This window comes from Oryctolagus cuniculus, chromosome 10 (assembly GCF_964237555.1).
Source record: "Oryctolagus cuniculus chromosome 10, mOryCun1.1, whole genome shotgun sequence".
Taxonomy (NCBI): Eukaryota; Metazoa; Chordata; class Mammalia; order Lagomorpha; family Leporidae; genus Oryctolagus; species Oryctolagus cuniculus.
In genome coordinates, this window is record NC_091441.1 from 48,782,001 (window position 1) to 48,800,928 (window position 18,928).

The 18,928-nt window shown below is 38.3% G+C and overlaps 1 pseudogene; it reads left to right on the plus strand.

The window, feature by feature from the left end:
* Positions 1 to 454: 454 nt before the first annotated feature.
* Positions 455 to 17,679, plus strand: LOC100345336 (ADP/ATP translocase 2 pseudogene; annotated as a pseudogene).
* Positions 17,680 to 18,928: the final 1,249 nt, after the last annotated feature.

An 18,928-nucleotide genomic window follows, 5' to 3' on the forward strand; every position in this document is an offset into this window, starting at 1 on the left:
ATTAGAGAATAGTGTTACAAAAATTTCTGTAATGAGATCACCTCCTGAAATCAAATCTCTGGAAATGCTTTTTAGTATTTAAATTATAAATTTTTAATAAAAATCCACCCTGCCACTTCTTACAGTGACAAGTTCAGAGGAGATGTTTCTGTGTTATCTGTCCAGTGTTTGCAGATTGCCAGAGGAGCCATGCTGTGCTCTACGATCTTGGCAAAAACCTCAATAACTTTCAAATAGTACTTTGTGGGGAAAACGTGGAAGCTTTGTCTTCCAACAAGCATTACAAAGTAAACTGTGTGTTTTTCTTCTATGCTCACATTAATGAACTAGTAGCGTGCACAAAACTGTGCGTAAGCACCTTTCCTTGAATCCTGTCATAATAATAAAGCCGTTTCTGAAACTCCCCCTCTTATAAATCATCAGGATTTCTTGATGCCAAATGTTCTGAATGGCAATGGCAGTTTCTGGGCCTCATTCTCACACATTTGAACACATCATCTGTAAAAACGACCTTGCCTCTTACACAATTGCCACATCTTTCATTCTGCAAACAGAGAATTCAGTGATTCAGCGGAAGTACATTAAATGCTTTCTGTGTACCTGGCACTCTACTAAGCCTTGGAAAAAAAATATATATGGTAAGGTCATTGCTATCACACAGAAAAGGATATATTAATACATAATTGCCAAGCAGTGTGATGAACGCCATGATAGAAGCATCTGTGGCAATTAAGGCTATGAAGGAAAAGGGCTGTCTTTACAAACAGGAGTTTTAGTTTTTCAACACTGGAAGTACCTCTGACATGAAGTGGTTATTTTATACAGAAAAAAAGAAAGATTAGCTTTATTTTCCAAACATGTTTGCCTCATTAATGAGAAAAGCTTTGTGCACTCTTAAAGGATTTGAAATTTTCCTCTACCACTCTCAGGATTCTGAAGCTTTAATTTCACTATAGCACTGGCTGAATCCCCTCTGCCTCCTAATTCTCAGCACCCTCCTCCCCACCAGGAAGGAATACTGAGAACAGTGCATGGTGATGACTACCTTCTTTGGATTAAACTTGTTGATATGGTCCCTGCTAGGCTACAGCTTGTTCTATTTTGGCTCCATTTTTATAGGTCGAAGACAATCTATAAAAAGCCAGAACTGTTACTTTCAGCAGCTTCCTTGGAAATCTCTCTTGCACATAGTCTCTGAATGTTGGCTACAGAGTCAGGTCCCCCTTTCCTCTGTGTCCCTTTATCAAGATGATTTGTTTTTAGGTTTGCCTTGATTTTTTGATTTGTAATCTCTACAAATCATCCATCTTCTGATTAGTCTGCAAGCTCCTTGAGATCACATCAGGTATTTTTGTTTCGAAAACAAAAAGAAGAAACAAAAAAGTGCTTCCACACTAACAAATGTTGAAACACAGATAGCAGCCTTCTGGAAAAAAAAAAGTTGTTTAGTAAAGGTGGAAAACTTTAACCAGGCTGTCTTAAAACCAGTCACAGTAACTAGATGTGTGTAGAGACAAATGATGTAAATTCTATAAGAGAATATAATAATAATACCGACATTATGAAAGTCATTGTGGCCGGTGCTGCGGCTCAATAGGCTAATCCTCTGCCTGCTGCGCCAGCACACCGGGTTCTAGTCCCGGTCAGGGCGCTGGATTCTGTCCTGGTTGCCCCTCTTCCAGGCCAGCTCTCTGCTGTGGCCAGGGAGTGCAGTGGAGGATGGCCCAAGTGCTTGGGCCCTGCACCCGCGTGGGAGACCAGGAGAAGCACCTGGCTCCTGGCTTCGGATCAGCGCGATGCGCCGGCCGCAGCGGCCATTGGAGGGTGAACCAATAGCAAAAGGAAGAAAGACCTTTCTCTCTGTCTCTCTCTCTCTCACTGTCCACTCTGCCTGTCAAAAAATAAAAATAAATACATAAATAAAAATTAAAAAAGGAAAGTCATTGTGAGGCTTAGTTTAACTGCGATAATGTACACAGAATCATGTATATAAATGTTCTTCTTTTTATGTCAAGTGTACATGTAAAAGATAATATACCACAAGTAAGTAGCACCATCATGTTATAATAAATTTTATTTTAAAAATTTACCTCCATTTGTGATCCAGAATTCCCTTAGCTACTTAGCAGTTTCATGCTTGCATAGTAATTTCACTACATTTCTAATTATAGTTTAAATCTTTAGTTACTTAAGATAAAAGGCAATCTAACCCAAAAGTGAAAACCTTTTCTATTTATATGCACACTTAACTTGAGGCTATGCTGCGAATAAGAACTTGGATCATGACTGTATCTTGATACTTATCACAGCCTCTTTGTCCTTGCTTCACATCTTGACCCATTTCTTCCCACCCTACCACCCCGTTTCCTCAGTCTCATTTTGGTTACGCAGATCCCCCATAAAACAGTTTACCATCATGTAGCTTTCCATCAGTAAGGCACAACTCACTCTGTGCTTTGATTTCTTCTATTATGTTTTTCTTACTTCTTGAATAAACAACTATGTATTTGGTTGCTGCTACAGGTCAGCTCAGCTATTGAAGTGCTAGGGAACAACAACAAAAGAAAAAGCCCCAGCCCTCCTCCTGCAACACTTTTTTAGTAGCGAAAGAACACAGTAACAAATGAAGAAAACCATCATGAAATATCAGTTTTTAATTAGGGTTGTAATCAATAAAAACTTGGCTAGTGGGGGAGACTAAAACAGTGACAATTTAACAGAAAATATTCTTTTTAGCAGATACGTTTTTAATCATAGCTGAATTCTGGATTTAGTGAATCCATTCATGAATTGAACTGTATTCTCATTAGTACAATGACTGGCTTGAATCGAAGACACTGTAGGCATTACTAAAAGCAAGTTCCCATTTTACACCCAGTTAAATGTCTAATTATTAACAAAAGATATATATATAACCAAGCTATTAATCTTAAATGCTACAATTAGTCTGTGCTTTGGAAAGAAACTTAGAATATCAGAAAAATGATATTTTATAATATTGAACAAAATTTTAAATGTTTCCACCACTATTTTGATTTAAGATGAGAGGGAATGCAGTTTTCAAAGTCTTAAGATCCTAATTAAGTACCGTTTCAAAGTCTCTCTTTGTACATGTAAGTTGAAAATGAGTTTAATTTTCATAATAATTAGTCCAAGCCTAGTAAACTTTTTGATGTATTTAATTATAGTAATTAATGTCCTGTATCATTTGTAGCTGGTGCTTTAGAAATTTTGCCTACATTCTACAACAGCCATGTGTTGCTTCACACCACAGCAATGCATTCTGAGATGTTCAATAGATGTTATCACCACAGGAACATCACTGAGGTTGCCTACAAAGACATCTAGTCACTAGGAAATATAGCCTTATGGGATCACTTTCTCTTATATGGCCTATCACAGTTACCAAAACATCATTATGCAATGCTTGTTTATATTTGATTTTAATTCATTTTAAAAATTAGCATTTTTGTTTCCCAGCTTTTTGGTGAGTTAATTTATCTTCTAGAAGCTAGAACAGAATAGCATTAGCATTTCAGTTAAAGTATATTTTCCCTATGGACCATGCCCAACACCTACCTTTTGTTTTCTAATTTCCATTATTCACTACAAAGAACCAAAATCCCTAAATAAACAGGGGAGTGAAGGTACTTGAGCCAGGAAGTACAGTAGTATAGTATACTAACACACAGAGGTATCAACATCTCTATATAGGTAAACATATACATACAGATACAGTTATGGGTATTGATACAGTTATGAAGATTAAGTAAAAGAAAAAGAAGCCATCGTACAAAGCCTTCCCTAGCTAAAACTGGGAATTATGAACACACTAAAAATTAAACAAGTATATTGGAAGGGGAGAGGGAGTGGATAAGGGGAGGGTTGTGGGTTGGAGGGACTTTATGGGGGGGAAGCCATTGTAATCAATATTCTGTACTTTGGAAATTTATATTCATTAAATAAAAGTTAAAAAAAAATTAAACAAGTATAACCCACGTCCTTAAAGCAGAATGTCAACTAATAAATATAGAGGGAATGATGGAGCTAGAAAGTCACTAGCTTGAAACCATGTACTAAGAATTGTTGCGGCAGGAATAATTGGATTTGAAAATTAATAACATATCAAAATAATCTCAAAGTATGTCCCCATAAATCGCTTCTATTGAAGATAGCCAATTCATTGGTAGAAAAATATCTCTTGGTCAAATTCAATAAAGAGTAGAAAATTTTGACTTGTCATGAAATTCACATTTAAACATTTTGCATTGATTTATTGCTATATCAAAAGGGCTGAGCAGGGGCCGGTGCCGTGGTTCACTTGGTTAATCCTCCGCCTGCAGCGCCAGAATCCCATATGGGCACCAGGTTCTAGTCCCGGTTGCTCCTCTTCCAGTCGAGCTCTCTGCTGTGGCCCAGGAAGGCAGTGGAGGATGGCCCAAATCCTTGGGCCCTGCACCCGAATGGGAGACCGGAAGAAGCACCTGGCTCCTAGCTTCGGATCAGTGCAGCGCCAGCCGTGGCAGCCATTTGGGGAGTGAACCACCAGAAGGAAGACCTTTCTCTCTCTCGCTCTTTCTCTCTCTCTCTCTCTCTCTCACTGTCTAACTCTAGTTGTCAAATAAATTTAAAAAAAAAAAAAGGGCTGAGCAGTAAGGAAGTAATAGATGCATAAAGAGTAATCCATTTAAAAATACTAAGGAAAACAATAATAAGCAAAAATTGATTCAATATATTTTTTTATTCTAATGAAACCTTGCCTTTGCCTTTAATTTCAACGTTTCTAATTTTACGAAAAGTATCACATGGGCCTCATTCATCTTGTAGATACCTATAAGTAATAGGGCTATAAATAGAAGGCTAATGCAAACAGAAATTTGGTTCTTTATTTAGAACGTTTTTGAAGCACACCTATTTCCATCTTAATTGATTTTGTATTAATTGGTTCAAATGACTAGAAATGGCATCAGGTGATTTTTTGACATAGAAAGGTAAGTTCATAAGATCTTCCCTCTCTGTTCATTCCCAGTCTTTGGTCAGCTAGGCTATCTCTTATTTCCATTAAGACTGCTCAGCCATTCTTTTCTTTCTCTAGTCTCCTCTGTTTTACTCTGTCATACGTGACCCCCATAGCCACCTACATGTGAATGACTCCTATATTTTTCATGCAATTCCAGTCCTATTTTTTTGAGGTACAATTTTGTAGGTGCCATTGCCCTATTTAACTTTTTTTTAATGTCATCCAAACTCTCAATCTTTTATTCTTCCTCCTCACCCAGCTCTCTTCTCCCTGCAGTGTGTATCACTTCCAGCTCCATATTCACCTCCACCACTCATTGACTGTTCTATATGATTAGATGTGTTGTGATTAACCTGCTCTCACCCTAGTCTCCTTTTCAGTTTATTCTGAACAAAGAAATAGATCAGGTGACACTCCACTCCTAATTAAAATGCTTCAGCAGTTTTCTAATGTGCTCAGGATGAAGTTGCTTTTATTTCTACCTCCCTCTCCTGACTCCTCTGTTACCTTTAAACATTGGATATTCTCTAAATTTCTGCTGTTCATCAATTCTACATAATTCCATGCCCATTCCCAACATGGACCTTTTCTCTAGTAGCTTGCTCTCACTGGGCATCCCTTTTATTTTCATCTAGTAAACTGTTAATATATTCAAATTTAGGGCAAGCTTTCCATCCTCAGCCTGGAGAAATCCCTCCTTGATCTTTTTAAAAAACTATTTAATTATTTAGAAGGGAGAGGAAAACAGAGAGAGAGAGAGAGAGAGAGGGAGAGAGAGAGGAAAGAGAGAGGAAGAGAGTACTCTCCCATTTTCTGACTCACTCCCCAGATGCCTACAATAGCCAGACCAAAACTGGATGTCAGGAAGTCAATCCAGGTCTCCCAGGTCCCAAATTGGTGACAGGAACTCAAGCCACCTACCTGGTTGAGCATAAGCATGAAGTTAGAATCAGGAGCAGAGCTGTGAGTTGAACCATGACACTCCCATATAGGAATCTGGTGGGCATTCCAAACAGGAATCCTAACTGCTGTACCAAATATCCACTCTCAATTTAAGGTAATGTCTAACTCTGTGGATTTTGTAAGTACTCTATGCCTTTGCTTTACAGAACTGACACAAAATCAATTTAACCTATATGATAAGAAGGTTATTTAAAAAAATAGATTCATTTATTTAATTGGAAGACAGAGTTACAGGGAAAGAGGGAGAGACAGATCGAAAGAGAGAGAAATCTTCCATCTACTGGTTTACTCTCCAAATGGCTGAAATAGCCAGGGCTAGACCAGTCAGAAGCTAAGCCAGGCACTCCATCAGAGACTCTCTCATGGATGGCAGAGGACCAACCACTTGGGCCATCTTCTGCTGATTCCCCAGGCACATTTGCAGGGAGCTGGATCAGAGTGGAACAACCAGGACTCTAACTGGCACTCATATGGGATGCTGGTGGCTAAGGAAGAGGCTTAACATGCTGCACTACAAAGCTGGCCCCCTTGGGTTGCGATTCTTCAAGTCTAGATCTAAGGTGCATGAAAGCAGAGAAAATGTCTTTAATCACCATTGTGTCTTCACATCACAGGGTGCTTTGACATGTTAGGCCCTGGATAAATACTTACTGAGTAAATGAGTGATTACATGATCCAATTCTCCTTCCTAAGTATATAAGCTCATTTACATATGTATTAAAAAGAGTCTCAAACTGAAAAATAATAAGAAACAGGTGGGATACCTGGTATAAAGACTGGAGGCATTGAGCCACACTGAATTGAAAACCATCAAATTTTATTTCCACAAGGGGTAATGACCCCCAAGATCCTCTTTTCACAAGTGAGAAAATAGCAAGGCATTGGCTTGACTGCAAATCATAGAAAGACTTACCTTCAGAAAATTTGTGGTAATCTAAAATATCATAGACACCATGCAAAATGTGCATGCGCATAATATCATTGAATTATCCTACCTATTATCATGAATAAAATTTCTTAGATAAGAAAACAGTGGCTCGGCCGGCGCCACGGCTCACTAGACTAATCCTCTGCCCGTGGCACCTGCACCCCGGGTTCTAGTCCCGGTTGGGGCGCTGGATTCTGTCCGGGTTGCTCCTCTTCCAGTCCAGCCCTCTGCTGTGGCCTGGGAGTACAGTGGAGGATGACCCATGTGCTTGGGCCCTGCACCAGCATGGGAGACCAGGAGGAAGCATCTGGCTCCTGGTTTCAGATTGGCACAGCGCTCCGGCCGTAGCGGCCATTTGGGGGGTGAACCAACGGAAGGAAGACCTTTCTCTCTGTCTGTCTCTCTCTCTCTCTGTCTAACTCTGCCTGTCAAAAACAAAACAAAACAAAACAAAAAACAGCAGCTCATAGAGTTAAACAATGAACCCCTGCTGGATGGCCATTAAACAATATCCTGCTTATGATTGGCTGGTTCCCAAACAGTGCTCTTACAATTACACTAAAACAGTAATTTTGTTCATGCCATTCATCTCTATTCTCTTCAGGTATCAACTAAAATATAAAACTAATCAGTCATTGTTCAGACATTATTTTTTTTAACTGGTCCCCACATCTAGAGTATTTTTTCATTTCCATTTCTCTCAACTCTTGAAACTGTGCCTTCTGAACCCAATTCCATTACAGAATGTGTTCTCCACAGCATTATTCTCTTCCCAGTTGCCTCAATAACTGACCGGAGTCTCACCAGTGGCCCTTGTTGCTATCTGCAGTCTATGGAGTGATGAAGGCTTCTTTTCCTACTTAAATGTACTTGTGTTCCCATGCCTGTGTGTGTGAGAGAGAGGGAGAGAGAGAGAGACAGAGAGAGAGAGATGCATACAAAAACAGAGACAGAAAGAGAGACTGGCTTTGTGGTAGTTGTAGAACATGAACATTTAAGTTACATTTCAAACTGTTGAAATCTTTGCTCAGTATATACTAAGTTGATCTTCTGTATATAAAGATACTGAAAATGAACGAAGCTTGATGATGAATGGGATGGGAGAGGGAGTGGGAGATGGGATGGTTGCAGGTTGGGAGGGAGGTTATGGGGGGAAAAGCCACTATAATCCAAAAATTGTACTTTGGAAATTTATATGTATTAAATAAAAGTTGGAAAAAAAAGAAGTAGAACTTGAAGACCAGTAATTTTTTTAATATTATTTATTTATTTGAGAGACAGATAGGGAGAGCTCACATTTGCTTCATTCCCCAAATGCACACAACAGCCAAGACTGTTCCAGGCAGAAGCCAGCATCTGGGAAAATTAGGCTGGATTTCCAACTTGGATGTAAGGAAATCATTTGAAACATCACCTGGTGCCCACCAGGGTTTGCACAAGCCATAAGTTGAGACCCAGAGCCAAACCAGGAATCAAATCCAGGCACTGGGTTTGATGTGGGATATGGCTGGCTGCTTTAAAAAAAAATCTTTCTTAGTTTTAACATTTTCAATATATTCATGGATACAATTCAAAGAATGTAGCCCTTCTTGCCTCTCTCCACTCCTCCCTCCTTTCTTCCCTATTTTTTTCTTTCTTTTTCTTTCCTTCTGTCGCTCTCTCTTTTTTGAAGTAACATATGTTCCACAACGATCCACTAATTAACAAGTAGAAAGACCCTAGTTTAGCAGGAATACAGGCAAGAGTTCTAAACAATAATCAAATGGAAAGATGACTATTTCACCCATTCACTGTACATTTTAAGGGAATCATTGAAACTACAAAGACCATTGAGGCCGGCGCCGCTAGGCTAATCCTCCACCTGCAGCGCTGGCACCCCAGGTTCTAGACCCGGTTGGTGCGCCGGATTCTGTCCCGGTTGCTCCTCTTCCAGTTCAGCTCTCTGCTGTGGCCCAGGAGGGCAGTGGAGGATGGCCCAAGTGCTTGGGCCCTGCACCCGCATGGGAGACCAGGAGGAAGCACCTGGCTCCAGGCTTCGGATCAGCGCAGCCCTGGCCGTGGTGGCCATTTTGGGGGTGAACCAACAGAAAAAGGAAGACCTTTCTCTTTGTCTCTCTCTCTCACTGTCTAACTCTGCCTGAACAAAAAAAAAAAAAAAAAAATTGAAACTATAGTAGTATAACATTCAAAACCATTGGTTTGGCAAAGGTATAAAACAAAGCTTGACAAAACTATGTTCAACAAAACTGATTCACATGCATTTTTATGTTGTTGTTGATCTTTTTATTTTTCTTTTTCTTATCAAACTTTAACTCCCACATATAAGGGAAAACATGTGGCATTTGTCTTTCTGTATCTAGCTCATTTCACTCATCATAATGTCTTCCAGTTGCATCCATTTTGATGCAAATGGTAGCATTCTGTTCTCCTTTACAGCTCGATAATATTCCATTGTGTACATATACTACATTTTTCTTTATCCATTTATCTGATGATGGATAATTTAGAGGACTTCATATTTAGGCTATTGTGAACAGTGCAGCTATAAACATGGTGCTGCAGGCATCTCCTTGTTACAGTATATATTTTGGGTATATACCTAGAAGTGGGTTTTCTGGATCATATGTCAAGACTCTTTCTGTTTTTTAAGGAATCTCCATATGGTTTTACACAGTGTTTACACCTATTCACATTCCAACCAACAGTAAAGATGTTTTTATCATTCTCCACAACCTCACTAGCATTTGTTATCCAATACTTTAGGATTCTAGCCATTCTGACAGGAGTGACTTGATATCTCATTGTGGTTTTGATTTGAATTTCCCTGATGGCTAATGATTTTGAGCATTTTTTCATGTATTTGTTGGACATCTGTATTTATTTTTTGATAGCTATCTATTGAGGTCCTTTGCACATTTCTTGATTGGATTTTTTATTGTTGTTGAGTTTTTAACCACCAGTAAATGTACGTTTCAAGACCAGCAACATTTGATTTAGCTATGTCTCATTTAATTAAGTTTAAATATTGTGTGAAAGGAAACAAGTAAGATGGTATGAGGGAAAGGATGGCGATTCATTTCATCAGCTCTTTAATTTTTCACAAAAGAAGACTGAAGTCTAAAAACTGATATTTGAAATGCATAAAGAAGTGATTACTGGCTGTGCTGGGAATAAAATTTACATGTGCTAAATAATAAAGAGTTAAAATAATTCTGAAACTTCTAAAAATGAAATTATATTAAAGGTTTAATAATATCTGCCTTGCATATTTTCTCTTTTGTTATCAAATTGTCTTCCATATAAACTGAGTTTTAAAAATAGAGGGGCCAGCGTGTGACGCAGTGGATTAAAGCCCAGGCCTGCAATGCCAGCATTCCATATAGGCACCAGTTCAAGTCCTGGCTGCTCCACTTCCTATCCAGCTCTCTGTTATGGCCTGGGAAAGCAGTAGAAGATGGCCCAAGTCCTTTAGCCCTGAAGAAGCTCCCAGCTCCTGGCTTCGGATTAGCTCAACTCCAGCTATTGCAGCCACTTGGGGAGTGAACCAACAGATGGAAGACCTCTCTCTGTTTCTCTCTCTCTCCCTCTTTTTCTTTCTCTCTCCCTCTCTGTGTCTACCTTTCTCTGTAACTCTGTCAAATAATAAATAAATAAATAAATAAATACATACATAAAATCATTAACATATAAATAAATAAATAGATTAATCAAAGCTTGAGACACCATCACTTTTGAGATCTAAGGTCTATCATTATGCAAAGTTTTATATGCTCATAGGGACACAGACTGATGTTTTTGATTGTTGTTGATTTTTTTACTCTGAATTAATCAGAGGCACAGAATGATAAAGCAGATTTCACTACCTCTAAAAAATGTTTACTAATCTACAAACAAGGTATCCTACTGGAAATAACAGCATGAATGTCTTCTTATTTTTATACTAAAATGAAACAAAGCAAAATAAAAAATAAAAAAAACCTGGAATATTTTAACTTTGTCACGTAGTCCCATATGCCTTTATTTCAAGAATGAATACCATATTCTGACCTCTTTATTTTATATCACTGATTAACATATGATTAATATTAACAAATGATTAACAACAAAAATGATTCTCAAGCTATTTTCCTGGGTGGCTATTGGTTTCATTAAATATTCAAAAATTTGCCCAATTTCTCATGTCACTGCATTTGATGTAGTCATTCTAATAGGTGTGTGAAATTTGATAAGGTCAACTTGCCACACAGGTATTGAATATATAAACTTGCTGCTCATTTTTATTAACTCCAATGAAATATTTTCATCTATGTAAAAGTATCAAGCTCATACTGCGAAAAGTAATGGTTCAGAATATGGAATTTTTTAAGCCTGATCTGTTGAGAGGGTTCAATATGAATCAATCAATGGTGCCACCACCATTGGCATCACTGATTCAACATACATTTATTGAGTCCCTCCTATAACTTAGCCGGAGTCCTGAATGCTGAGTAGACAGAGACCCAAGACACAGACCCTGCTAATCTAAAGTTCAGAATCCAGTAGGTAAGTCAAAAAAGCAAGCCAAAATGACAGTATAGCATATGATCCAAGAGTAAAGACCAGGAAACACAAAGAACACAGATTGAGATTTGCAATTCAGCATGTAGGGAGGAGGGGTAAAGTGAAAGGATGCAGAGAGGAAAAGAAATAGATGAAAATACTCAGACTTCATTGTGTGAGGTGATGTAATCTGCTAGCAAGGTTCCAATGTTAGCTCCAACAGACAGCCCATCAGAACTGATAGCTGATATACACATACATGCATTATATATTTATGTGTGTGTGTATGTATCTATATATACATATATGTGGAGTCTTGGGAACTGCAGTTTAGCAAGATCTAATAGAGCTTCCTTTTGACCCTTTCCTGTTAGCTGTGGGTTGAATTAAATAGAAGACAGTGAGGCCAAGAAGAGCTTCACTATTTGTGTCTGAGTTTTTTGCTGCAGCCTGAGATCTAGCGTTTTTTAGCTCCTATACAATCTAGCAAGAAACCTAGGAAGTGACAGATGTTCAATAAATTTGTTAAGTTAAAACATTGGTGCCAGGAATAATTTTTTTAAGCTCTGACCAAATAGCCTTAGTTGAACACTTGAGCACAGGTGTTTCTCTTCCTTAATGGACAATTTTGGGGCAATTGAGTGAACTGACTCAAATAAAGGGGTAATACTGTCACTGGCAACTGACTCTTTGTTCTGCTTTCTGATTTATTTTGTAATGCATAAAACCATACCAATAAAATGTCTCCACTCAAGTGTTTATGGCATTAACTCAGGTGAAAACATTCTATATACCACTATAAACATACTCAAAAATACATTCTCCTGTGATTTCATAAATGTATAAACATGTCACTTTGTTAGATAATGGATTTAGAGCCTTGGTTTAAATTCCTTACTTAAAATTATGAAAATAGTTATCACTTCTTCTAATCATTTCTTAAAATTTATTTATTTGAAAGGCAGAGTTACAGAGAGTCAGAGGCAGAGAGAAGAGGGAGAGAGAGAGAGAGAAAGAGAGAGAGAGATTGGTATTCCATCCACTGGTTCACTCCCTAAATGGCTGTAAGGGCCAGAACTGCTCCAATCTGAAGCCAGGAGCCAGGAGCTTCCTCCAGATCTCCCAGATGGGTGCAGGGGCCCAAGGACTTGGGCCATCTTCTACTGCTTTCCCAGGCCCTAGCAGGAAGCTGGGGCTGAAGTAGAGCAGCTGGAACTCGAACTGGCACCCATAAGGGATGTCAGCACTGCAGGTGGCAGCTTTACCACCATGCCACAGGGCAGGCCCCTAATCTTGTTAATATTACTTATATGTTTACTAATAATTTAGATTTATTATGGAAATTACTTTTTATCTGATAATAAATATAATAGACTGTTTGGCCAAACTCCTTATTTACTTCTGAGAAAATTAAAGTGTAGATGAATGTTGTAAGTAGTCCTGATTCCTGGAGTTAAAATAGATCTCAAACGAGACAGATTTCTGCACACATTATGCCAGTGAGTCCACCACTAAACCTACATTTGTGAAAAACAACTCTAATTTTCTTTTCTTAAAATATATACAATCAGTTCTGCCATATCATAGTGATTGTTCTGAAGACACATATTTGTTCTGACACAATTGAGATTTTAGGAAAAATTTGAGCATAACATAAATTTCATGTTTATTTATGCATGATTTTAACAATAAGAAGTACTTGCTGATGCAGAAAAAGGCACCTAACAACTGAATCAAATGGAAATATTAAAACAGATATAACCTAACCATCCACTGGCTAAGACATATGTTATAAATTCTCAGTATGGTAGACAGAATAGCCCTTCCAGACTGTCCATACAGTAATCCCTGGAACCTGTTAATACATTATGTTGCATGAAAAAAGGACTTCGCAGATGCACTTGAGGCTGTTTATCATTCATCAAGTAAAGATTACCCTTTAGAGGCCGGTGCTATGACACAGCAGGTTAAAGCCCTGCCCTGAAGCACCGGCATCCCATATGGGCAGCCTCGGCTGCTCCTCTTCTGTTCCAGCTCTCTTTCATGGCCTGGAAAAGCAGTAGAAGATGGCCCAAGTCCTTGGGCCCCTGCACCAATGTGGAAAACCCGGAAGAAGCCCCTGGCTCCTGGCTTCAGATCAACGCAGTTCTGGCCATTGCAGCCATTTTGGGAGTGAACCAGAGGATGGAAGACCTCTCTCTCTGTCTCTGCCTCTCTCTGTAACTCTGTCTTTCAAATAAATAAAAATAAATCTTTAAAAAAAAAGATTATCCTGGAATTCTCAGGGACACCCAATATAATCACCCTAGTCCTTAAAAAGCAGGAAACTTTCTCTGGGCAGGGTCAGTTTCATGAAACAGAAGAGAAGGTTGGAGAAATTAAGCAGTGGAAGAGTGCGGTGTTTGGTTACTGGTCCTGAGATACAGGGGTATCTGCAAGAACTGGAGAAAGACCTACGGCAATAAAGGCAGCCTTTCTCTAACAGCCAGCAGAGAAATACGAACCTCAACCTGAAACCCCCAAGAACTAATTCTACAGAAACAAGTTGAGTTTAAAAACGCTCTCTTTTCCAGTCCTGCAAATACATTGATTTTGAAAACTGGAGCAAAGAATCAAGTGAACTACAGTGCCCAGGCCTTTGTCTTACGGAAAGTGCCAAATCTGTGATTTTTTTTTCTTCTGGTAGCAAGAGAAAATTAATGTACACATCTAGTGTGACACTTTTCCATCTAATTCCAGATAATTGTCCTTGTAGCACTTCATTATAAAACAAATGACAACCCTTTTGGTATCCAAATACACAAGAAAGCTTGGGGTCTTTTGAAAGGAAATGTGGTATACTTATTAAATATTTATGTATTTATTACTACTTAAGACATGTAAGACTACGCTACCATTTTTACTGTTTCTTTTTGTGTGTCACTGACAAACTTTGAGTTTTGTGCTCCAATTCAATTGTTCCCTAAGCCTTGTTTTTATTGTACAATTTTGCAAAGCATGTTCAGTTGTAGGAATGTATATGCCTCCCTTTTATATATGAAATACATGAAATTTATTCCCTTTCTATGAATAAAATAAAAAAGTAGTGAATCTAAATTGAATAAATGATTGAAGATAAATAAACAATAGGTAAAAGCTATGTTTGTTCCTATATTCTCACAATGTATGTAACTGTGCAGATACTATAATGTTTCTCTGGAATTACTGGAACCATTTGTATCTTTTCTCACCAAAAATATGCATCTAACTCTAGGACTATCAATGTATGAGCTGGATCTGTGACATGGAATAAAATAATTGTTGAGATATACAGCAGAGAATTAGAAATATTTCTTATCTCTTTAGGTCAGAATTGAACTATACTATTTTCTAAGGCTTTATAATTGGTAAACATTGTTTAAGGATAAAATAAACTCCCTAATTTGGCTTAGTAGCTCTTCTAAGGTGGCTGTGATGATAATGAGGCATACCTCAATTTATGAGCAATCTAGACAGGGTAGTTTACTCAACCTGCAAATTACTTGCAAAATATATGAAATGTTTACAGCTATGGCTGAAAATACTGCACTAAAATGTTTCTGGGGTCACATTAAAAATGATTGAGTCATTTTAAAAATCTGTTCTCCTTATAGTTTGTTGCAGGAGAGGAAAGTCTGATAAATCATTTGTTATTTTCTAAGTGTCTTTTAGTGTATGAGTATGGGCCAAAAGCTAGAGGAAAATGAGGCAAGGTATGAAAGAGAGGAGTTTTTTCATAGTATATTTCAAATATAATCTCAAAATAATTAATATACAAGCAGAAGACAACCATATTTACATTAATTTAATCTTCAGAGAATCGCTTGGAGAATTCTGTGAGCCAAGAATGAGAAGGTAACAAAGGGCCCCTATCCTCAGAGAATTTATAATTTAGTTAGAAGAGGATGGAACAAGATTCTAGAAGAACAGCATCCAAGAAAGGACAGAGCATGTCACTAGGAGCTAAATATTGAGACACAGATTTTGAAACTGGATTCACAGCACTGAATTTGAGAGATGAGACTGAGAACACTGAGGACTTGAATATTCAGAACTCTCCGCTTGGATAGCTCTTTGCTCAGTTAAAAAAAAAATAAAAAAGAAAATAAAACATGAAGCCAATGGTTTGTGACTTGGGCAACTGTTCACTGGGAGCCCAAATGAGTCACTTAGCTTATTTTCCATACACTGAACAACCAGAAGCTCATAAAAAACTTTCAGCCATTACTGACCTTGATTAGAATTGAGACTGGAGCCAAGAAAAGAAAACTGGGAATTCTGCATTCCAATTCCCTGTTTCTCTTCTCCCTGGACCCTGGTTGTGAGAAAAGTTCTGCTTCACCAAAGTGCAGGAAATACATGGCACTATGTAGCAAAAACCATAAATAAGTGCAAGTACATATATACCTGCAAGCAAATACAGGAGCACAGATGGTAAAAGAGTACCTTTCTATAGGTCTTGAGCCAGACCCCATTACTCTGTTTCATATAATGGCTTGTGCAGTAACTGTAGACCATCACACTGCACAGATGGAAGAGAGAGTTAGAGGGCTATTGAACATGTGAATTTTCCCAGTGTGTCACAATTACTGAAACATCTGTGCTAAATATTTTCAAGCTGATCCACTATAAAAATTGGCAATGTTCAATAGCACTCAATGTCTTCTTCTTCCCTAGTGGGAAAGCAGTCTAATGATTGCATTTGGGACTACAGCATAAGGCATGTACCTATGCTGATTGCTTGCTGTTTAAAGGGGTCTCATTTGCATTATAAGGTTTGTAATGCTCTTTATCCCTCCTCCTTTCTTTTTTTGCTTGCAAATATAAACTGAAAGGGAAATCAAACCACTTACTGCACTTGTCATTGAAATGTTTCCCAGGAATCAGTTAATGGAATGGCCTGGGCAGGGGCAAGGAAAAAGAGAGCAATAAGGTCTCTTGACAGTAATTGTAGATTACACTGCTTGTTAATTCTGATTATATTAAGAGGGGTGGATGGTGCATGTGTATTTGCTAACAAACCTGCTCCATCCTAGGGATTTTCTAAGCAAAAAATGTTCACAGCATTTTATTATTTTTACCTTCAAGAAGCTTGCAATCTTAGCACTTAGTAACCTTAAAAAGATATGAATTGCTGGAGTCCTTCTGATTCAGTAGGTCTGGGATGAGATTTAAGATTCTGTATTTCTAACAAACTCCAAGTTGGAACTCATGCTGTGAGTTTGGGATAATGCTTTGCATAGGAAAGTTCTAGGTGCTGAAATTGCAAGATAAAAATAGTAAATAAGAACTCTGGAGTCAAAGCTAGCTCCCAATCCAGTACCATCTGCATTTAGCTCCTCTTTCATTTAAACACGGCAGGTGTGCTGTGTCCTTCACCAATGTCTTCTTGGAAGGAGGGGAGTGGCTATAGCTATCTCCAAGACCATGGTAGTACTCATTTAGTAAGTGAAGCTGCTTCTGCAGGTGCAGCATACCAACAAGCAAATCATCATAGATAAGCAATACGTGGTCATCATAGACTGTATATTTCATATACTCATAGCACAGGGATTCCTTATCTTCTGGAATGGTAACCTGACCGTTGTCATAATTCCCCATCTTGGTTCTCAACTTTGCCTTTGGAGATAAATACAAGCAGATCTTCCTGAGTGGACTGGATAGAGGACACAATTTTGGCATTAGATGATGTTGCAAGGGCAATATCCTGTTTTTTGTGCACCCTCTTGTTTTGCCTATGACTGTCTAGCAGCTGACATGGGTAAAGCCAGAAGTGAAAGGGAATTTGCAGGCCTCAGTGATTGCCTGGTTAAGTTCTGCAAATCTGATGGGATTAAAGGCCTATGCCAAACTATGCCAAGCTTTTAATGTATCTGTGCTTGGAGTTATCTTCCACCAGGCTGCCTGCTTTGGTGTACATGATACTGTGAGGCAAATGCTTTCAGAGTGCAAGAATACTCACATCTTCACCAATTAGATGATCACACAGCACATCACTGCCATGGCTGTGTTGACTTCTTATCCATTAGACACTGTTGGCCACCTCAGTCAGGATGTAAAGGAACTGATGTCATGTACACAGGCGTGCTTGACCTCTATTGGAAGATTGTTCATGATGAAGGAAGCAAAGCATCAAAAGTTCATGGCCCAAGGGCCTCAGAAATGATGATTTTGTGCTTTCTTGTATGATGACGTCAAGAAGTTCACCTAAGATAGTTCCAGGCAGCCTTGTTTCCCTGTGAACAGACATGTTGCATTATATAATCATGACCATTCCTGATCAGGATTTTACTGGTTTAAAATGAGAATCAATAATATGCATTTGACCAGTGTTCTCTTAAAGTCAGTTCCATAATGATGAAAATGATGATGGTGGTAATCATGATGACAAAACTCAATTTTATTTTTTACTTCAGCCAACTCCAGACAAATAATATATTTGAAGATATAAAAATGTCTACAGTACAAAAAAGTAACTGCATCATTTATTCTTCAATGACCATGAATTTCAAATGTTCTGTTAAAGTAATTAATTGAAAGCCCTTACAGCTGAAGTGTTTTCAACACATGGAGTTCTTACATCAGCAAACTGAAACTCCTCAAGTCAGTGTAAATGTAACACCAAACTTAAGCTTAACCAATTGTCAACCAACTTTTAATAAGGGATTCTCCATCAGAATACTTTGGTGAGCTCCTGCATTCATCCTATAAAAGTATTCAGGTCATATCCTTTAGAGCCCAGACCACATGCAGATTGCATGAAACACCATCAGCTCAAACTTGCTAATATTTTGATGTTCCTCAGTTTTCTCTTTTAAAAATATTTTATTCATTTGAAAGGCAGAGTGACAGAGACAGAGACAGAGAGATATCTTCCCTCTGCTGGTTCAGTCCCCAAATGCCTGCAACAGCCATGGCTGGGCCAGACTAAAATCCACAGCCTGAAACTCCATCCTAGTCCTCCATGAGTGGCAGGAGCCCAAATACACAAACCTCTGTTACTCCTTTCTCAGGTGCATTGTAGGAAGATGGGTAGGAAACAGACAAGCATGGACTGGGACCATCTTTCTGATATGTGATGCTGGCATTGCAGTAGGCAGCTTAACAGGCTGTACCACAATGCTGGCTCTAATCTCAGTTTATCATGTAACAGTTTCCAGAAAACACCTTAAATAAAAAACAGAAACAAACTCTACCTAATAAATCCTAGTATCACAATAAACTCCACTTTTAATGTGCTCCAAAGTTATATTTACTGTTGAAACACCATTTCAAAAGCATGTGCTATGTACCTACTATATGTTAGTGTTCTTTTCTGGAATTCAAAATCAGTTGAAGAAGCTTGGAGTATAAATCATTATAGTAAAGCTGAGAGGAGCAATAGAAAGTAATAGCATTTTAGAGAAGAAAGAGGATGACCTTGGGAAGCAGATAGAACTAGCTAGTCCACTGTCAGAATA